The sequence below is a fragment of the Sebastes umbrosus genome, chromosome 14, assembly GCF_015220745.1.
Source record: "Sebastes umbrosus isolate fSebUmb1 chromosome 14, fSebUmb1.pri, whole genome shotgun sequence".
NCBI lineage: Eukaryota > Metazoa > Chordata > Actinopteri > Perciformes > Sebastidae > Sebastes > Sebastes umbrosus.
Genome location: NC_051282.1, coordinates 4,395,137 through 4,416,482, shown reverse-complemented (window position 1 = coordinate 4,416,482; position 21,346 = coordinate 4,395,137). Strand labels below are relative to the sequence as shown.

Here is a 21,346-nt window from a genome sequence, read left to right as displayed (position 1 = left end):
CATGTCGCTCCGGAGCCGCAGGTTGCAGACCCCTGACCTAATCAGTTCAAAAATATCTGAAATTAAGATGCAAAATTGTCAATTAATTTGCAAAAAATCTTATATAAATAATAACAATAAAATATATGTATATTTTTTAATCAGCTATTCTGTGTGATTTTTTGAGAGTCACTTCAGGTGACCGATGATGATGTATAAAATAAAATTGCCCTTTTCTTAGTGTAAACGTGGAGCTGACGAGGCACCGCGACGCACTGCACGGCAGCACTGAGCGCGGTGGAAACGACGCGTCTCGTTCAGAGTGAGACCTCTTCATTCTCTCCTCCTCTCCTGTGACGCTGTGACGCTGGTAGCAGCAGCAGCAGACTCGCTGCCGGTTCGATCCCCTCACTCCGCCCGGCTGCCTGCCTGCGTGCTGCACACCGCCTAGAACCGGGAGAGACTATAGCGAGACAGAGACAGAGAGAGAAAGCGAGAGAGGGAGGGCGCATAGTGCGAACTATAACCGCAGGAGCGGATCTAGTACCTGAACTGTGGATTTAAAGGAGAGGGGAAAAAAGACGGACGAGTCTTAGCCGTCAGTGCTGCCAGTGCGACAGGGAGCTGCTCCAGACTGCTGTCCAGTCGACAAGGTAACCAAACCTGTCCTTCTTCTTCTTTTACGCATGGTAACCAGGTAACGAGCTCTTGGTCCCTGGAGGAGATGTGTTGGTTCAATAAAAAAGAGGAGCGTGTGACCTCCAGTGGGGTGGTCATCATCATCATCATCATACAGCATCCACGGCCATCATTAGATATACAGTGGGTGAACTGCATCCTCCTCTGTCTCTCCTGAAACTTCCAGTCTGATGATGCTTGTCTCCAGGGCTGAGGGCTCCACAGAGACACACAGGTCTGCCAGCAGTGGGCTAAATTCATGTGTTTTTTTTTTTTTATATACCATTAACTGCATCATCTGAAGGGGCTGCTTTTTTTTTTTTTAGGGTGCTGGAAATGGGTGCTGCCATAAGAGCTATGATGATGATGTCTGTATTGGAAATATAAAATATGGATCATGAGATCTTGCAGTGCTCAGCTTAGGGCTTTGGTGTCTCTAGCTTCTTATGTGTGTGTGTGTGTGTGTGTATTTGGAATGACACTTGGAAACACACTGTGCGGTTTGTGGGTCCCTTCAGTGTGGCTTTCCATGTCGCCTCATGTCTCAGTGCATTCTGTCCCTGCATGACATTCCTCTCTCTCTCTCTCTCTCTCTCTCTCTCTCTCTCTCTCTAAAACGCACACACACTTCAATTACTGATTTAAAACAAACAAACAAATCATCCATGTAAAATATCTCAACCTGAGGCGTATAAGTAGCCCGACATTTTAAGGACATTCTGCGAGTCATGATAATGCACTTGGGCTTTTTGCGTGTCATTTAAACCTGCAGTAGGTAGAACGTTTTTTGGCATCATTGGGCAGAAATTCTATAATAACCTTTCAGCATATTGTAATTCAAGTGTTCTGAGAGAAAACTAGACTTCTGCTCCTCCTCATGGCTCTGTTTTCAGACTTTAGAAAATCTAGCCTGGAGACTTTGACCAATCACAGGTCATTTCCGAGAGAGAGCGTTCCTATTGGCTGTGCTCCGGCTGGTGGGCGGTGCTTGGTATTTCTTCAGCAGATCTCAACATGGCTGCCGCGTCACAAGCTTTCTAATTTTTACAGTTAAACCGTACACTACAAGATGATTCTGAAAACATTTGAGGAGAGAAATAGGCATTACAGTAACAGAATATTGATTCATATTTGATCAGTGCTGCATAGTTTGACCGTTTGGTCGGAGTTTGCGAGTGATTGACAGCCAGCTCTTGTAGACGGCAGCTGGACAACAGACCTCAGATCAGCTCTGACTGTTTGTTTTCCTCTGGTCTGTGAAATCTTGCAGATGCCAGAGTACCCGTCTCATGCACTACTGTTTGGATATAGCGACCGTTTTTCTAAAAATAACTTTTTTTAATCATATTTGCTCCATTTCTACCCACTGCTTATTTAACATCATGTCATTCGTGGACGGGCTTAAAATAAGTATGTAAACGAAGTAAAATACGTACGTAAACAACGTAACATATGTACGGAAAACACATCACAAACGTCACTAACGCAACCTTTCAATAGGTCAACAACACTTTCTGATGCCTCCTGGTTGAAAGTCCTGTGTTTGTTGGACCCAGCGGTCCTTTCTCACCTTTTTATCCTACGTCTCTAGCTCTGAGCGCAGCGTATTCACACGGATGCGTTTGCGTTGCGGTCGGTACAGACTACATGGCGTGAAATGACACGCCTAATGCAAGAACAGCGTTGTTATTGCACGCAAAATGACTTACAAATTGCTGTGTCATTCATTCAGTGGATATCCACGTCTGCTAAAAAATCCCCTCTTGTCTTTTTCTTTCTCTGTTTTGCATGTGTGTGTGTGCGCACATGTGTGTCTGTTTCTGCGGGCAGCAGAAGCATCTCATTCCCAACAGATGTTGAGAGTGAAGCTGTGAAATGCATCTGTAGTGAGATAGAAAGAGCCCTGTAGGACCAATGTAATTGTCACCAGATACTTAACTCTGCCTCTCTCTCTCTCTCTCTCTCTCTCTCTCACACACACACACACACGCACACACACACACACACACTTTCACACTGTGTCCGTGTTTCTGCTGTTGACTCCACATTCTTTGGCTGTGACAAGCGGGTGTAGCAGCCAGAGACCTAGCCAAGTGTGTGTGTGAGTGTGAGCATCGGTGCATGTGATTGGGTGGGTGCACGCTTTGCTCTTCTTGCTCAATATGTGACACTGTGTGTGTGCGTATGTGCATTTAAACATATGTGTGTCCTGGCTCGTCGTATAGTTGCGTGTGTGAGTATAACCGACAGTGACCAACAGGGAGCTTGACCGCCTCCACCTGTAACAGACCCCATTCTTCATATGTAAAACCTCACATCTATTTTTATTGCTATTAAATAATTCAGAAACGGTCTCAATAGTCACCTGTTCGTCCGGCGGCCTCCGCTCGCGCCGGTCCTCCTCCTGCGGATTTCCGGTTGTGTGTGTGTGTGTGTGTGTGTGTGTGTGTGTGTGTGTGTGTCGTGTGTGAGAGAGAGAAAGTAGATTTATCACCTTCCTAACCATTTCATCAGGTGAAGCCTGTTTTCCCCTCTGAGGGAACTCCAGCCTTCAGGCTCTGTTTGAAAATGCTGATGTGATAAAGATTCATTGCCGATATGAATTTAACGGCGGCACAGAGATCCCATTCATTCCACGGACGGCTGACGGCATAACATGGGAGACATTCTAATATATTTGCAATTATTTTGTTCTGTTAGTGAGCTCATTAAATGGGGCAACTCTCTACCTATTGTTATATGTGAAGTAGTGTTGTCACAATACCACATTTATAACTTTGATACCTGCCTGAATATCTCGATGCATGATACTGAAACGATACCAAAAAAACTAAAACATCAGGAAAAGGGAAATAGGTTAGATCCTTGCACAGATAAGTACAAACTGTAACCTTTTGTAAGCTGTTCTGTTGAGTCGCATCTTAGCGAAATGCTCCGAGTGAATTTAAGTTCCCTCTGGTAAGCAGTGATGCAGTGTATGTATAGGGCCTTTATGTGAAAGGTAAGAAAGAAAAAAAAGCGAAGCAGTAATGTGCCGCCGCTGCCGCCGTTGGCAAGGAGGGAGCAATAAAGAGTTTGCCGTCTTGGTTCAGACTACGCAGCCTCTATATTATTATTTCATGACCTTCATAAGTAGGCTTATAGGCGCATCTCATGACCTTCGGCTACAGTACTACAGTGCCGTATTTCACTTTGTGCTTTGTCTGCTTTGTCGACAAGTCATGGATGGTCGGCGAGAGCACTTGTAGCATGCATATTAGAGAAAAGAACTCACTCAAAACCGAGTATATGACTGGACCGTATATGGTCAGTATGTGAATTTGTGGCTAGATTGTTACACAAATAGTCAGTGGTCATGTCTATAATGTTTTGTGAACAGTTTTTTTCCACTTATATCTTAATGTTTGATTGAAAGACAACTTATAATGAAGCAAATTACATTCAGTAATAGTAAATGGCAACATTTACTAGTCAGTATATTATATATTTTATACAAGGTGAAAAGGTATTAGCAAGCAAGGTTAAAATATTTCAGTTTTTTATTAAAGCATGTGTATCAAAACATTCATCATATAAATGGTGTGTAACAATATATACATACTTCGCAAAGGTTTATCAGCATCAGCTGTCATCACTGACGTTGTTGTTGCCGTATTTATTCCTATATTGAGTGTTAATGGAACAGCTACAATGTCAGCATAGCCTGGCACTGATCAATCCGAACTCCATTCAGAAAACAAGCATTTTAAAAGTTGTTTGCTTGTCGTCTTGCGGACAGACCTGACAAAGCATGAATTCAGACTTTTTACTAATCAGCATCATTATGTCGTTATTTCGGCATAATTTTGATCCGTTTATTGCAATCAAATCACAGCACAGTCTGTTTCTTTTGGGTTCATACCGCAGTAGCGACGTGCGGCTTGCTAGATACAGTCAGTGCAATGGCGCTGTGTGTGAATACAGCTCGCCGCCGGGTGACGTTATGAACCCAGACACGACGGCGTTTGGTTTTCTGACATATCTGGAACTTCCACAACATGTATAAAACTGCAACAGTGGTTATTTCTTCCATGGCTGATGGAGGAAATGGTGGAAAGCGAGGCAAAACAATTTGCTTCGTGCTTGGTTGTGAATGCACGGTAACACAATACGAAGCAACAACATAACGTAACTTAAACGAACATAAACAATAGCACATGCACAACAACAGCACTATGTAATGATACATTGAACCGCTGACACGCTCCCCAGAAAACGTAAACACGGAACTGTTTTCTGCCTTTTCATTTTGAAAGAGCAACGGCCAATGAGGAAACTCCAACAGTCGGCCGACCAATCCTGTGACTTCATCACTCACTCAGTCAGTCAGTGGGAGACTTTTGTGTTTGTAGGGCTGGCCCTTTGCGGTCCATCCAAAAATAACAGTTGGCATGCTCACTATGCCTGCAGGTGGTGGAAACACACACGCACACACTGCCCCACTGTAAAACAATGTCATTCTTAGTAGTACCAGTACTAATAAAATGCGGTACAGTACCGCGTTCAGCATTGCCAGATTGGGCGGGGTTAAAATGGTTTTCGCCGGCTTGTGATAATTTGAACTACTTTTTTGTACCATTTGGGAGGTTATCCCCCCAATTAAAACATAGAGGCTACAGTCCAGCGAATCTGCCTTTCCTCTCCTCCAGTTAGTATCGAGGTTGACAGGGACACCGTCCATGTGTCCATTCTGCCTCAACTTTAAGAAGAAGCTGAAGAGATTGTGCAGGGCACTGAGTCGGGTATAGGCTCGACCGTTCGGCACGCTATGATAGGAGGACAGATCGCTGACAAAACCAAAATGTCATTTCAGTTCATCACAACAAGCCTGAAAGTGTTTTCTAGAAAATGAGTTCCACAGTCATGAATGTGTTATAATCGCTTCCATCTGATCACAGAAGTGGTCTCTGTTTAACGTCACATTGCACAAGACACTTAGTGAAAATTCCTTTTCAATAAAGTCACCGTGGTTCTGTGTTTGTCTAAAACATACAGAGGACTGGAGTTATGTCTTCTAGTGATTCTAATTGGGGATCAGATTGGATGTCAACGATTGAAGGGACGACTGACGATTGCTTTTTCCTACGCCGATGTTGGTTTAGAGACCTGCACTTACTTTAACAGTCTCTGATGTTACGAACTAGGGCTAATCAATGGATTATAATATTTCATTGCGATTAATTGCATAATTATTCATAGTTCATGAGGATTAATCACAAATAATTTTTTTCATCTATTCAAAATGTACCTTAAAGGGAGATTTGTCAAGTATTTAATACTCTTATCAATATGGCAGTGGGCAAATATGCTGCTTTATGCAAATGTATGTATATATTTATTATTAGAAATCAATAAACAACATGAAACAATGACAAATATTGTCCAGAAACCCTCACAGGTACTGCATTTAGCATAAAAATTATGCTCAAATCATAACATGGCAAACTGCAGTCCAACAGGCAACAACAGCTGTCAGTGTGTCAGTGTGCTGACTTGACTATGACTTGCCCCAAACTGCATGTGATTATCATAAAGTCTGTAAAGGGGCAGCCCAGTCTCACGGTGTTATTATTGCATGAACTTTGGCAGCCCTATTACGAACACTATCGCACATTACATTTGAATGATTAATAAAAACGCTAAGTATATAAAATTAGCTTTCAAAATCATAGAAAAATCATCAGTATTCTCTGCTCTGAGACGCTGGGGGCGTGTCGCTGAAGGCCCTGAAATCTGAAACCTCACATCCATGGCTGAAACCACACCCACAAGTAGGGGAAGGTGCGGCCTGTCAGGATTCCTCAGTAGCGGCGAGCGAAGAGGGAAGAGCCCAGCGTCGAATCGCCGTCTGACGGGCGAAGTGGGGAAATGGGGCCTGAGTCCTTCTGATCGACGCTCAGCCCGTGGACAGTGTGAGGCCGGTAATGGCCCCCGTCGCGCAGTCTTTCTGGGGGATTCAACTCCGCGCGTTTAGAGACAAATCTCTGAATTTCCTTTACACGGCCCTTTAAGAAATCTGCCTTTGAGATGCTTCGCACTCCCGTCAGGTCCAGAAGAATTGCATCCCTGGTACCTGATGTAGAGAAAAGAAAAACGAGTACTGTTCCATTTTCAGAATTGTGGCATTGACTTCATTGCAGGATAAATCCTGACTGATGTTCCATCAGTGTTATCTTTATCTCATGGTGTCATATTGAGAGTGTAGGCCATTGCCAGTGCCTGAGCATTACAGCCTCAGACAGACACACTGGTGAGGTTATAAACTCCTAGTCCTTTTCCTTGTTTGTTTCATCATAATGAAACTTACAGATTGCTGAGGTTATACCTGGTAGTAACTCTTGCTCTGGAGCACTGGAATCCTTTTCTCTCCTGTATTTGCACGTCATCACGAATCAAAATGACCTCTGACATGTGCTGACCGTGAACAGTTCAGTAACTATGCCTGCTCTTTCCCAGGCGCTGTGAGCTCTACTGACACTGAATGGACTTCTGTGACTGGTTGATCCCGTTGAAGGCACGGCATACAAGGGATTATTCTAAATAAGTGATATTATAGTTGTTCATTAGCTGTAGCTCTCCTTTCATGAGGGAAGTCAACCGAACGCGTCTTTGTAGCAACACCAGATACTCGGCAAAGAACATATTTCTATTAACTTGTCTAACATAACTATTATTCATCTGGACAAGCTGTCTAAAAACACTTTATTTTTGTATTTCCTGTTTGCAGTAACTGCCGCGGGGAACGGCTGTCGAGGGACAGGGAGAGGTTCCACACACTCACACACACACACACACACACACACACACACGCCCAGGATGATTTGACAGGTGAAGAACAGTGCATTTTCCGCACTGGTGGTGCTGCAGCTATGGGGGTGTTTGCAGCAAACCTTTCAGAAACATCAGACGTTATAAAACCGGTTTGGATTTAGTTGCATACATTACAGATTGCAGGGCTGCAACCAATGACTAGTTTGATAATCATCGACTATATTCGATGTATCGCACACTCCTAATAGGGAGGATTTCAAAATCAAAGCGGGAGGTCTTGGGGACCATTCTCCATAAAAATCTGAGTTTCAGAGACTTTGTTTCCTGCATTCTGGTAACTTTAAAAGAGTGAAAATAACAAAATAATAAATACACTGCAACTGCATTTTTAAACTTTGGATTTTACCTTTAACTCCCAGGAAAGAAAACTGAATATTTGCCTCTCTGATGTGAATCTCTGGCATTTAAACCAATATTCATCCAGTTTTATTCATTTTTTGCTCCTGCTTGAGTATTTCTTTCTCTTAGTACTCTCCATTTCTCTCTCCCTCGCTCAGTCACTGAAGGTCCTTTCAGACACAACGCAACAAGGACACCACTGCGCTCTGAAAGCTGTTATTTCCACGACGGCTTTCCGCTGCATCGAGCAAAGCCCGACTTTGGGCACTGCACGCTGTGGCGAGCGCAGCTTAAACATGAGCTCAAACTGCGCTGTGTCGTGAGCATAGACTGCTATCTTCCGCCAGGGAAACAACAGTTGGTATAGCTCTAGTGTCGTCCGGGTGGAAACAGTAGGGATTATACACACTGTTGAGTTCTGGGAGTGTCCCGGGAAAATCGGGAGGGTTGGCAAGTACGAGTGAGTCAGCGAAGTGCAGAATTGTGGTGGAATCATTCACTTTGTGATACAAGCACCACATTTCCCACAGGGGACTCATCAAGGGTTAGTTTACACCGATCAGCCATAACATTATGACCACTGACAGGTGAAGCGAATAACATGGATTATCTCGTTACCATGGCACCTGGCAGTGGGGGGATATATTAGACAGCAAGTGAACATTTTGTCCATGTAGTTGGGCCAGCGTAAGGATGTGAGCGACTTTGACGAGGGCCAAATAGTGCTGGCTAGACGACTGGGTCAGAGCATCTCCAGAACTGCAGCTCTTGTGGGATGTTCCCGGTCTGCAGGGGTCAGGACCTACCAAAAGTGGTCCAAGGAAGGACAACCGGTGAACCGGCGACAGGGTCAGACCCGAGGCTCATTGATGCACGTGGGGAGCGAAGGCTGGCCTGTGTTGTCCGATCCAATAGAAGAGCTACTGGAGCTCAAACAGCTGAAAAAGTTAATGCTGGTTCTGATAGAAAGGTGTCAGAACACACAGTGCATCGCAGTTTGTTGCGTATGGGGCTGCGTAGCCGCAGACCGGTCAGGGTGGCCATGCTGACCCGTGTCCACCAACCAAAAGCGCCTACAACGGGCAAGTGAGCATCAGAACTGGACCACGGAGCGATGGAAGAAGATGGCCCGGTCTGACGAATCCCGTTTTCTTTTACATCATGTAGATGGCAACAAGTTGGAGGTGTTGACTCGGCCTCCAGATTCTCCAGATCTCAATCCGATCGAGCATCTGTGGGATGTGCTGGACACACAAGTCCGATCCACGGAGGCCCCACCTCAAAACTTATACAGGACTTAAAGGATCTGCTACTGACGGCTTGGTGCCAGATACCACAGCAGACCTTCAGAGGTCTAGTGGAGTCCATGCCTCGACGGGTCAGGGCTGTTTTGGCGGCAAAAGGGGGACCTACTCAATATTAGGCAGGTGGGCGTAATGTTATGGCTGATTGGTGTATATAAAAATAGCGTTAGCCACTTGAAAATCAATCTGTAATGGTAATTATATGAATGAATGTCACGGAACTTCCGGGGTACACTGGTGACAAATGATGATCTAATTAGCCCGCTGTCAGATATGCGCACCTGAATTGATAGGATGTGGATGTGAGGGATGCACTTTACAATAGCGATACCTGGACTCTGGGTTATCGGTCGTTACTGAGTACCGATCCGATACCAGCGTTTCATTAATCAGCTGTATGCCTCACTGTGTGGAAGTGACTGGGATCATTCTTTTATGTGTAAGGCGACACCAGGCCTGACTTAAACATTGTTTTTCCTAACTTTGTAAAACAAAATGTAACAAATACATAGATATCAAATTTACTGATTGTTATTTATTATTATAATAATAAATCGTACACCAGCAACTTGGTAGGAATTACAACTCAAGTGTAAATATTTGTAATGCAGCAACATATAGGTAAAAATATGGAGTTAAAATTCCAGTCTATAATGTATATATTTTATAAACATAGAATTGAATGGATCGGCCTCATTGTCACCGATATCCGATCCAGCTATTTGAGTCAGTATCGGTCCGATACCCGATATCGGTATAACCCTAGATGTGCCAACGTGGGAGAGCTGAGCCAAGGATGATGGAGCTTTAGTCATACGGACGGTATACAGATCGCACGGGACTTGAAAAACATGATTGCCCTCCAGGCAGGATGTGTATGTAGTCAGGCATCATGTATGTAGGTCACAGTACCTGAATCCTAGTGGCTGGAGGTGGACAAAGCATGGCGAAGGATGGATGGGGGATTTACTGGATGACTCTCCAACTATTGCAAAGTGTTGCCAATAGCTGTACTGTAAGACTGAATGGCATGGAAGACGCAAATGCTATCTGTTTGGCCTGCTTATCTGCTTATAGTAGCATTAACCTGAATTGACAGAGAACTTCTTGAAGTGCTTTACAGGGGAAAACACAGTTTAACACTCTGAAACCTGCTTCCTCTAAACTTTATTCCACCAACAGTTCATGCAGCTGATAAGCGAGGCTGACATTACACATTACCTTCCAATTGCCAGCTGAATGAGGAAGCACTTAAATAAAGATTAGGAGGGCTAGCTCATTAGCCACCTCTGCTATATTAGTGTTAGGCCGACCGGAGCGGATCCCTATAGGTGTTATACTCGCATCTACATTAAGGTGTTTAGTTGACGTGATCATAACATATTTCTTTTGAATATTTCCCTCAGTGTTAACTTTGTGTAGCCGAATTTTTTATGGACTTAAGTCGGTCAATAAAAATCAAATTTACTTTAAACTGTAACTGTGTGTGTGTGTGTATATAATACAAAACAAAATCTAAACGCTCTGTAAACCTCTGCACTCGTCTTTACCGCAAGGAGCTCTAGGCTTTACTGCCTTAGAATTAGGGGCCAGCCAGAAGCTCTTCTGCCGGTCCCTCTTGTCTTTGTCAATATTATTATCCTTCCTAGGAAATGTGCCTTCCCATGCATGCAAATCAACAAAACTTTGCACATAAGTCCAGTCCTCCCACATGTTTTGCTAAATTGACAGCAACTTGCTGCATCTTCAGACTGTCAAACTTCCACAAACGATACAGCCAGATTTTTGAATTATCAAAAATTGAGCCCACAGTGCATCAAAATGTTTGACTGTAATCAGTACTGTAAACAGCTACGGCAAATTCCTGCTAAATAAAGCTCCAATGTTCATGAACATTAAAGGTCCCATATTGTAAAAAGTGAGATTTTAATGTCTTTTATATTATAAAGCAGGTTTAAGTGCTTTATAAATACTGTTAAACTGTCAAAACGCTTAACATATAGAGAAATAAACACAGCCCATATTCAGATATTGTGTGTTTGAAATAAGCCGTTAGGATTTCTGCCCATTTGTGATGTCACAAATATACAATATATAGATCATTACACGGTTTTAAACATAAACATTCTAAATGTGTCCCAGTTTATCTCCTGTTGCAGTGTATGTAAATATCATCAGCTGACAGGATGTAAACATGGACCAAAGCTGTTGCCTAGCAACGCAATTCCATTGCAATTCTGTTGAAATGAGCTAAAATGGAGCGTTTCAGACAGAGGGTGACAGTATGAGGAAAATAAAGTTTTTTTTTAACATTACAGCATGTAAACATGTTCTAGTAGAAATACAAAATACAAATAGAAACCTGAAAATGAGCATGATATGGGACCTTTAATGCCAACATTTTTAGGTCATGGTAGTTTTAGTGTGGTAAATTTCAGTTTTATCTAAAAAACTGCATTTTTGACACCATTTTGAATTCTATCCTCATGTGAACCTTTGTCCATTGTCACCAGTCAATACATCTTTAAACATCAGTTATGGAGCAATCAATCTTTGTTAAAATACGTACATTACAGACATTTCTATGTTGTCTAGATGAAGTACTCAAATTCTCAGAACTGTGTCTTGATGACTAAATTTTTGACGCTAATTTGAAATCTGCCTTTACATGCAGCCCTGGCGATTGACTGAGTCATAGCGTGAAGTAGTAGTTTCTCTCTTGGCAGTATTAGCTCACCAAGAAAGTGACCTCTGTTATACAGTCTGAACCAGCATGACCCAATGTTATTTTTTGTTTTGTTTTGTTTCCTTTTTTCTATCTGAAAGGTGTTAGGTATCAGATGTGTAAACTTGGCACGACACCAGCGGCCTGTGACAGAGCGGCCTATTTGTCAGACAGGACAGGCAGAATGAGTAATGCTGCAGGATATTTTACCAGCTGACATGAAAATCAATGTAGTGGTTGTAGAGATGCCACTCCTAAATCTACTCTCTCCAGGGATTTGTGTGTGTGTGTGTCTGTCAGACTGTCTGTGTGTCTCTTTTGTCTAAAACTCTCATCGTTTCTCTCTCCCTACATACATGTAAGATGAGAAGGAATGTGCCACAAAACAGAGGGAAACACACATACACATTTAAAGGGACTCTATGTAAGAATCAGAAAATGCTTGTTAACAACGTTAAGCCGTTAAGTCAAAGTAAGTCAGCCCCCTTTGCTCACGCTTGTGCTCGCTCTACATAGACATGATCGCTCAAAACAGTGAGGCGACGCATGTCAGCTAAAACCACAATATCACTCTATATTTCACCTGCTTGGCAGTAATGTCAGCACCAGCACCTATTAACACAGACCCTCAAAAAGCTTCCATTCTCCATTAATTCAGCCACACAATATTCACTGCACACAAACTTATTAACAGCATAAACACGACTGGGGACCGTAACCGGTGAAAAGAGTCAGTCTGGAGCCTACACCTGTTTGCTTGCTACTTGTCTTTTGCTTCCAGATTTGCTTCCTTTTTGGACCAACCCAAAAAATTTCTTTGACAAAGAACCTCCTCGACGAATACCATTTGGGCTGGTTGCTTGTGGGTCTTGCTGCTGGTGCAAAGGCAAGCCTCAAAGAACCCTCTGCCAGTCAGCCTCCAATTTGATTTCCTTTAGTGATTACTATTTTCTTTCACACACACACATGCACACGTCATAATAGAGAGTGACCGTATAGCCTCTAAGACATTCTTGTAATATTCTAAAAACAAAAAATGTAAAAAAAGGTGAATGTTTTGTGTTGACCATGGTTTTATGACCAACATTTTTAGATGTGAAGATATTCTGAAGAGAATGTAAGCTCAAAGGTCGGAACTTTTAACTGCATCTCACGGTCCATGAAATTACAATGCATTTTAAAAGGGCTGCATCATTCACTGAATGAAGACAGATATGTAGTTAAAAGCTATGAATCATTAGTTGGTAGTAAGTGTATTAAGTCTGTAGTGGAGTGTATTAGATCATCATAAGTCAGGTGAAGTGAGCGAGATATGAAGCAACATCACACTTCATTAAATAGTCTGACCCTCTTCAGCCTGATTTGGCAACTGGCTTTGTATTTTGCATTAAAACAAAAGGAATTACTTTATTTTGTTTTAGAAAGACATGAGTGGTGGGAAGTACGTAATTACATATATTTAGTGTACTCTTAAAGTGCTTGTAATTAACTTGAGTATTTCCTTTTTAGCCTTCGCCTAATGTCAGCTGGGATCGGCTCCATCGGCGTTTGAGTTTTGTTGGTGAGCGTGCCAGTGTGCAATGACCGGCGCAAGAACTATGCAGACCCTTATTTAACCTCAAACAAACAACATACATTATAGGGAGAAATTATTAGCATATGAACATGAGGATCATCTGCCTCAGGATCTACAAGGTCTCATCATCAAGTTTTTTTTTTTTTTGACAAGGTGTTCTTTAGATTCCTGTGAGCTTAACGAGACAGAGGTCGTTGTGACTATTAGCATCTGATAATGTGTGAGCTTGCATTAGGGAAAACGAAGGTTACGATATTGTAACCCTAGTTCTATAAGCACAGGCGGACTTTGATTTTGACAGAGGAGTTTAAAGCACAGGCGGAGCACAAGCGTTCATCCACTGAGATTTGCATAAACGTAGCCGGCCAATCAGGACATGCCTACCGAATATGTGCATTACCACAGTATATAAGGCGGCGTCCAATGCCGCCTTCTTCAGCGAGTGGCGCAGGAGCAACAGGGTCCCCTTGATAGAGGACTCCACCTGTGCTTATAGAACTAGGGTTACTTTGTTCTAACTCATGCAGGCTCCGCCCTCTACTGGTCTCTCTCCATCCTTGGAGATGTAGCGGTCAGTGGGCAATTGCCGATCGCCGAAGTAAATGGATACCAGCTAGCACCGTTTATGCAAATCTCAGTGGGCAAATGCTTGGGTGTGATTGGAGGAGAGTATTACCCATAGAGGTCCAGTAGAGGGCGGAGCCTGTGTGAGTCAGAACTGAGTTCCATGCGGAGAGAGAGTGAAAAATGAAACTGTTATCACACAAAACAATTAGAAACATTAGAATGAATTTTAGGTGAGGTTTATTGCCAATTTCTAGCTTGGCAAGATAACATAATACCACAGAGCCAGATACTGTGGGCAGCTCTGCCAAGCCTGCGAGGACACACACTGATTCACAGGCTGCCTCAGACCTGATAACAGACAGCATAGTGTGTGTGTGTGTGTGTGCGTGTAGTAAAGTTTTATATGTCTCAAGTGAAACTATTATTGTGAATGAAATATAGGCAGTGCTTTTCGGTAGATTAAATGTGTGTTTGTTTGAGAGAATGTGAGTGTATGTGTTTCTGTGGTAGTTTGTGTCTCATGGCTAAACACTTTTAATGACATATGGGCACCGCCTGGCTGACTATATTAAGTCTGCGTATGTGTTGGCTCGGAGGTAGAGTCGGTCATCCACTAATCACAGGGTTGGTTCGGTCCCCAGCTCCTCCTGTCCACATGACCTTGGGCAATACATTGGACCCCCAAAAAAAATTGTGAAAAGATCGTGGATCGTGATCCTGACTGAAATGCACACAAGAACCTACACAGGGGGTTCCACATATAACCCTTTCATATTCCAAGTTTTCATCTAGAACCCCCCCAGGTTTCGTTACGAGGCTCCTAAAGGGCCGGGGCTGATGTGGTGCAGTGCAACCTCCAACAATCACGGTTCACAATCACAGTTTTTGGGAGTGTGGCTGGGAGGATCTTTTAACACACATGCTTTCAACAATCCTTGAAGAACTATTTGTTCCAAAACGGGGTCTTTGGATGAAAAGGGTTCTTAATGGAACCCTTAGTCTTAAAAGAACCGTTGAAAAACCATTTCTAACTAGAACCATATACGATTCTTTTTCTTGGGAGAAAGCTTTTTGAATCCTGTCAGAGGCTTCTACCTAGAACCCAACATAAAGGGTTATACCTACAACTAGCTGGGAAAGGTTCTGCCAGGAACAGATGCAGAGAATTCCTCTATGGTGTTATGGTTCCATTCAGAACCCTCTCCAGAGGTTCTATCCAGAACCTTTACACATTCTAAGGGTGCACACAAGAACCTACCCAGAGGGGTTCCACAGATAACCCTTTTATATTACAAGGTCATCTAGAACCCACCCAGGGCCGGGGCTGACGTGGTGCAGTGCAACCTCCAACAATCCCAGTTCACAATCACAGTTTTTGGAGTGTGGCTGGGAGGATCTTTTAACACCCTAACCCTTTCAACAATCCTTGAAGAACTCTTTGTTCCAAAATGGGGTCTTTGGATGAAAAGGGTTCTTAATGGAACCCTTAGTCTTACAAAGAACCCTTGAAAAGCCATTTCTTCAAAAAGGGTTCTTCAGAAGCAAATGGTTCTCAGTAGAACCTCAGCCCTTCAGGAAGAGCCCATTTGGAATCCTTATTTCTAAGAGTGTAAAACTCTTTGGATAAAAGTGCTGTATGAATGCAGCCATTTGTGTTTATGCATGTGTGGGCGATAAATGACAGCTTGATCGACTGGAATAGAGACATTTTAAAATGTGTGTGTGCTGCGTTAAATGGCATCAGGACAGTGTTTTTATTTGTCCCAGAAAATAACTGTAATATGTCTATTGTTCCATCCCCCTGTTTCAGTACTGCTTCCCAAGAAGTCTTGGATACATATGATGGAACAAACAATAAATTAAAATACATGACATTCATTAACAGATGCTTTTGTCCAAGGCGACTTACAATTGGGGAATTTAAACTCTATAGGAACGAGAGCTAGATGTCATCAAAAAGGGAAATTGCAAGTTTGTGGGTGGAAGTAACACATTCCATTTACTCTCGTTACCGTAACAAAGTACAAAGTCATTTGTGTTTAATTGTCTGTGCTTTTTTTCTGGTTAAATCTATTAAGGCTACGCTGAGGGAGGCGGTTGTATAATTGATGCGCAGGCTGCAAAGTGCCATCTATAGAAAAAAGGAATATACCGTCGGTCTGAACAAGAGCTCTGTGATTTACTGAGAACATTTAAACTGACCTACTTTTTACTTTTATCGCAGTACATTTTGACACAAGTAACAGTTCTTTTATTTCAGTAAAATATTCCACCCTTTCCATCCCTGAGTAGGTGCTACCTTGGGGTGCTGAGGTGTGTAGTCTGAAACCTTTCCTGCTCATCCTTCCTGCAGCGAAAGATGTGCAATGACTATGCTGGCCTGGCTTCAGTGGGAAGTTCATTCCACTTCTGCGGGTCAGAAAAGAAAGGAAAAGCCTTGACCGAGACGAGTGACCACAGAGTCTCTCTGGAGTGACGGGGCAACACATCGTCCAGAGGCAGAGGAGGGTTTGATCATGGCTTCAACTAAGAAAGAAGCAGTTCACTGTCCTTTAGGACAATTCCAGAGTCTAGAACTGGATGTGAGCTGCAGAAGGGAGCCACTGTGGTGAATGGATGAGGGGAAGTGGTGTGGGACAACTTTGGGAGGTTGAACACCAGACGTTCAAGAAGGTCGCAGGTTCAAACCCTGTGTGGAGTTTGCATGTTCTCCCCGTGTTAGCGTGGTTTTTAGGCTCCCTCCCACAGTCCAAAGGTTAGGTTATTTGTTGACTCTAAATTGGTGTGAATGTGAGCATGAATGGTTGTCTGTCTCTATGTGTCAGCCCTGTGATAGTCTCGCGACCTGTCCAGGGTGTACCCCGCTTTCGCCCAATGTCAGCTGGGCACCCTGAACAGGTTAAGCGACTACAGATAATGGATGGACGGATGGAACACCAGACAGTCAGGACGCAGATTCTGGAACAGCTGCAGGGTCTGGTTGCAGGAGGGAGTTGCAGTATGACAAGCACTTGAGCCGTCTCCTTAGTAGTGAGTAATGGGAGAATCCTCCTGATGTTGTACAGAAGGAATCCGGAACCACCACCTTGAGCCTCACTAAAAGGTGGGATGAAAAGGTGGCATCCCACTGCCTCCCCGATCTCTCTCCAACCTTGTGTCTTTTGCATGTCTTTGTAGTCTAAACAACGCATTGAATCGTACAAGTGGGGATAATAGTCTTGCACCTGATTGCACACACACAAGTGATGCGCACACCTGCCCAATCATTGCAAACTGAGCACGGTGCAACGTCTGAAAGAAAAAATAGCGGCCGGGGCCTGCTGGATTGTTGAAGGGTTAAAGCAGGGAAGCTCCTCTCCGGGGGCTCAGAGCGCTCCGATTGGGCGAGAATGAGTCACACACATGTTTCCTAATGAGCTGACAGGACACATCAGAGCTAAGTGTGTCAGTGTGTGTGTGTGTATAAAGGCATATGTAGTCCTATGCCAATATGTGCACGTCTCAGCCACTTCAAATGTGTGTGGCTGTGTGTGTATGAGTGATTGCGCCTTAGGACCCAGCAGAGTATTGAGGCCAGTTGAAACAGGGCGACATCAGAGGTATGCAAATAACATACACCAGCAAGACGCACACACTCACTTCTCTCTCCACCATTTGAATTTCACTACAAACTTCAGTGAAGTACATTTTTTCCTGGATGTGCCCAGTTCTCCCTGTTCATTATAATTACACCACGGTTGACCAGTCAGCTGCATTGCTGGACTCCACCATCCAACCATTCCTCCTCTATATATAAGATATAAGATAAGATACTTCTTTATTGGTCCCACAGTGGGGAAATTTGCAGTGTACAGCAGCAAAGGGGATAGTGCAAAAAACAAGAAGCATCAGCTAACACAGTAAAAAAAAAGAGCTAAACAAAGTGAAACAAAATATGAACAATTTAAATAGAAATAAATATAAAAATAGGAGCAGTATATACAGTATTGACAATAAACAGACTATTAACAAAACTGCACAAGTGGAACATTTATATTGCACAGTGAGAATGAAATTCCACCTGAAAGCATTGCACGGTATGAATTACACCTGAGTAGTATTGATATTGCACAGTCAGTGTACAGTATAGTGCAGTTATTGACAGTTTTTGGTGTGTATGTATGTGGTCTACTGGGAGCAGTGCTGGTTGTGGAGTCTGACAGCTGCAGGAAGGAAGGACCTGCGATAGCGCTCCTTCACACACTTTGGGCGGAGCAGCCTGTCGCTGAAGGAGCCCTCCAGTGCTGTGATGGTGTCCTGCATGGGGTGGGAGTCATTCCCCATCACGGATGACAGCTTAGCCATCATCCTCCTCTCTCCCACCACCTCCACTGGGTCCCAGGACAGAGCTGTCCTAGGATGGAGCAAAGGCTGGCCCGTGTTGTCTGATCCAATAGAAGAGCTACTGTAGCTCAAATTGCTGAAAAAGTTAATACTGGTTCCAATAGAAATGTGTCAGAACACACAGTGCGTCGCAGTTTGTTGCGTATGGGGCTGCGTGGCCACAGACCGGTCAGGGTGCCCGTGCTGACCCGTGTCCACCGCCAAAAGCGCCTGTAATGGGCCCCTGAGCATCAGAACTGGACCACGGAGCAATGGAAGAAGGTGGCCTGGTCTGATGAATCACGTTTTCTTTTACATCATGTGGATGGCAACGCGTTCAAGGTTTTGACTTGGCCTCCAAATTCTCCAGATCTCCATCCGATCGAGCATCTGTGGGATGCGCCGGACAAACAAGTTCGATCCACGGAGGCCTCACCTCGCAACTTATACAGGACTTAAAGGATCTGCTACTGACGGCTTGGTGCCAGATACCACAGCAGACCTTCAGAGGTCTAGTGGAGTCCATGCCTCGACGGGTCAGGGCTGTTTTGGCGGCAAAAGGGGGACCTACTCAATATTAGGCAGGTGGTCATAATGTTATGGCTGATCGGTGTATATACACCTATTTTTGTTTTCCTTACCTTTTTTTTATCCATCTTTGTTGTCCTTGTCCCCGAGCTGTTATTTCCATTTCTGTATAAGCACATTGAGAGAGATGCATATAAGTTTAAATACCTTGTATGTAGGCTATGTAATCGGCAAATAAATCTGATTCTGATTTGTTTTCTGTATCTATCCTATTGATTTTGTAGCATAGATACCGTAGGTATTGATCTGCCCACTCCCAGAGCATTTGAGCGGAACATTCTGTTGACTTTGAGTGGATGAGATCTGTCTGTACCTACTTAAACCCCTTCAGCCAGTCTTTAACTCCCCTCCAGCATCACATCCTGTTTCTGCTGTCTCACCTTGAAAACTCATCAGGATCATCAGAGCAGGCAACACATTAATCCCCTCCCCACAGGGCATTAAAGGAACAATCCACCCATGACAAACACACTGTAAACAAAGTGGGTACTACTTTGTCTTCCACAAAGACACTTCAACATGGAAGATTTACGTGGAATCAAACCTGTGACTATGCCGACCGACGATCCAAAAATGTTCCTATAAAATGATCGCACCACAGAGAGTTGCTCGTTGCCATGGTGAACTTCAGAAGGTCTGAGCCCCAGGTGTGTGTGTGTGTGTGTGTGTGTGTGTGTGTGTGTGTGTGTGTGAGCAAGTGAGAGAGAGAGATTCAATTTGGTCAGATTTTCAGCCAGAATATTCTCCTCGTGATGCTCACGCGCCCTCTGCTAGCTTCAACCTGTGTGTGTGTGTGTGTGTGTGTGTGCCTGAAGCTTTGTGTGCATGTGTATAGCCCTGTTCAGACCTGGCATTAACATGCGTCCTAAGTGACCCAAACACAAGTGGACAGCTTTAAGTACGTCTGTTCACACCTGGCATTAGAATGTGTCTCCACATGCGTCTCCGGTGACCAACTTGTGATTGGATCTCACTTCCCCGCTCTATATGCTAATAAACACGCAGTTAACACACAGCTACAGCGGACGTTATGATGTAATATTACATGAATGTCTGTAGTAATATCCTACATATTCGTGAATTCGGGTAATAATAATACAGGCTCTATACCCCATGGTGGTCAAGCGGGCGGGTGGCGCAGTGAGGTGGATGGAAGAAGAAGACCTGAGAGTACGGATGGTGTTTGTTGAGATGCAGGAGTTCAGAGAGGTACTGGCGGGGCGAGGCTATGGATGGCCTTAAAGGTGAGGAGCAGAATCTTGAAATCAACGCTGTATTTAACCGGGAGCCGATGAAGATGCTGACGAACATGATTAATGGAGGGGGTTCTGGTGATGATGCGAGCGGCAGAGTTCTGGACCGGTTGAAGTACATTTTATTAACATCAAAATAAAAGGTTATTGTACCGGCGGTCCATGGGGACGTCCGTGCCGCCGACACCGCTGCCTTTGCCAGACAACAGCCTGCAGGGGTACAGAGCTCCAGAGAGTCGGTGATGAGAGCGAGCGGGTGTCAGCTCCGTGTAAAACGCAGGAACAAAAAAACGCCGACACATCTCCGACGGTATGATAATAATACACTTCCCGTGCCTGATCTGATAGTCTGTTGATATGTAGTCTACAGATAAGATATATTCTATTGTACCGACAGAGTACAGTAGAGCACAGAGGTCGTTTCCATGCTGCGAGGCAGATGAGAGTTCGTGTCTGCATGTCTATTCACATGAGGAGTGCAGTGAGACCCCGTCAGTTGAGTAGACGGTCCTTAACGTGGCCCGGGACACGTTCGCGTACACACTGCTTAAAGAATGTGGTCATAAGTGGCCCAGACCACCTCTGAATGTGGTCTGAAAGATCCGATCTCAATGCGTCCTTAATGCATCTTGAGTGCGTCCAGACCTGCACTTACAGCTGTCCACTTGTCATCCGATCACTCAGGACGCATGTTAGTACCAGGTCTGAACAGGGTCTGTGTGTGTGTGTGTGTGTGTGTGTAAGAGAGAGAGAGAGAGAGAGAGAGAGAGAGAGAGACAGAGAGAGAGAGAGAGAGAGAGAGGAGCACCGAGGGCAGCAGAGCTATACACCAGTCGCTAGTCTGCATGATAATGAGCTGTTAGGTGGCAGGCCTTACCTTGCACATGCACAGAGTGACAAAGCTGCGATATCCTTTCCTCCCTCATATGCATTTCTTCTTCAGCCCCCCCCCCCCACCACACACACACACACACACACACACACAGACACACACACCATCACCACCACCTTCCTGCCATGTCTTCTTTCTCTTTCCCTCTTGTTGTTTTTTTCAGATTTGCTCTTATCGTTTCTGTCTCGGAGCTTAGCCCTTTCTTCTCTTCAG

At 44.0% G+C, this 21,346-nt stretch overlaps 1 protein-coding gene across 2 annotated transcripts in view; it reads left to right on the top strand.

The window, feature by feature from the left end:
• The first annotated feature begins 278 nt into the window (after positions 1-278).
• Positions 279-21,346, top strand: part of jupb (junction plakoglobin b) — a 240,856-nt gene continuing 219,788 nt past the window's right edge. The window contains exon 1 of one of the 2 annotated variants that reach the window (XM_037792463.1): positions 279-632. The gene's annotated coding sequence lies outside the window, so the exon portion shown is untranslated. The remainder of the gene's footprint in view (positions 633-21,346) is intronic. The other variant, XM_037792464.1, reaches the window with a different exon arrangement.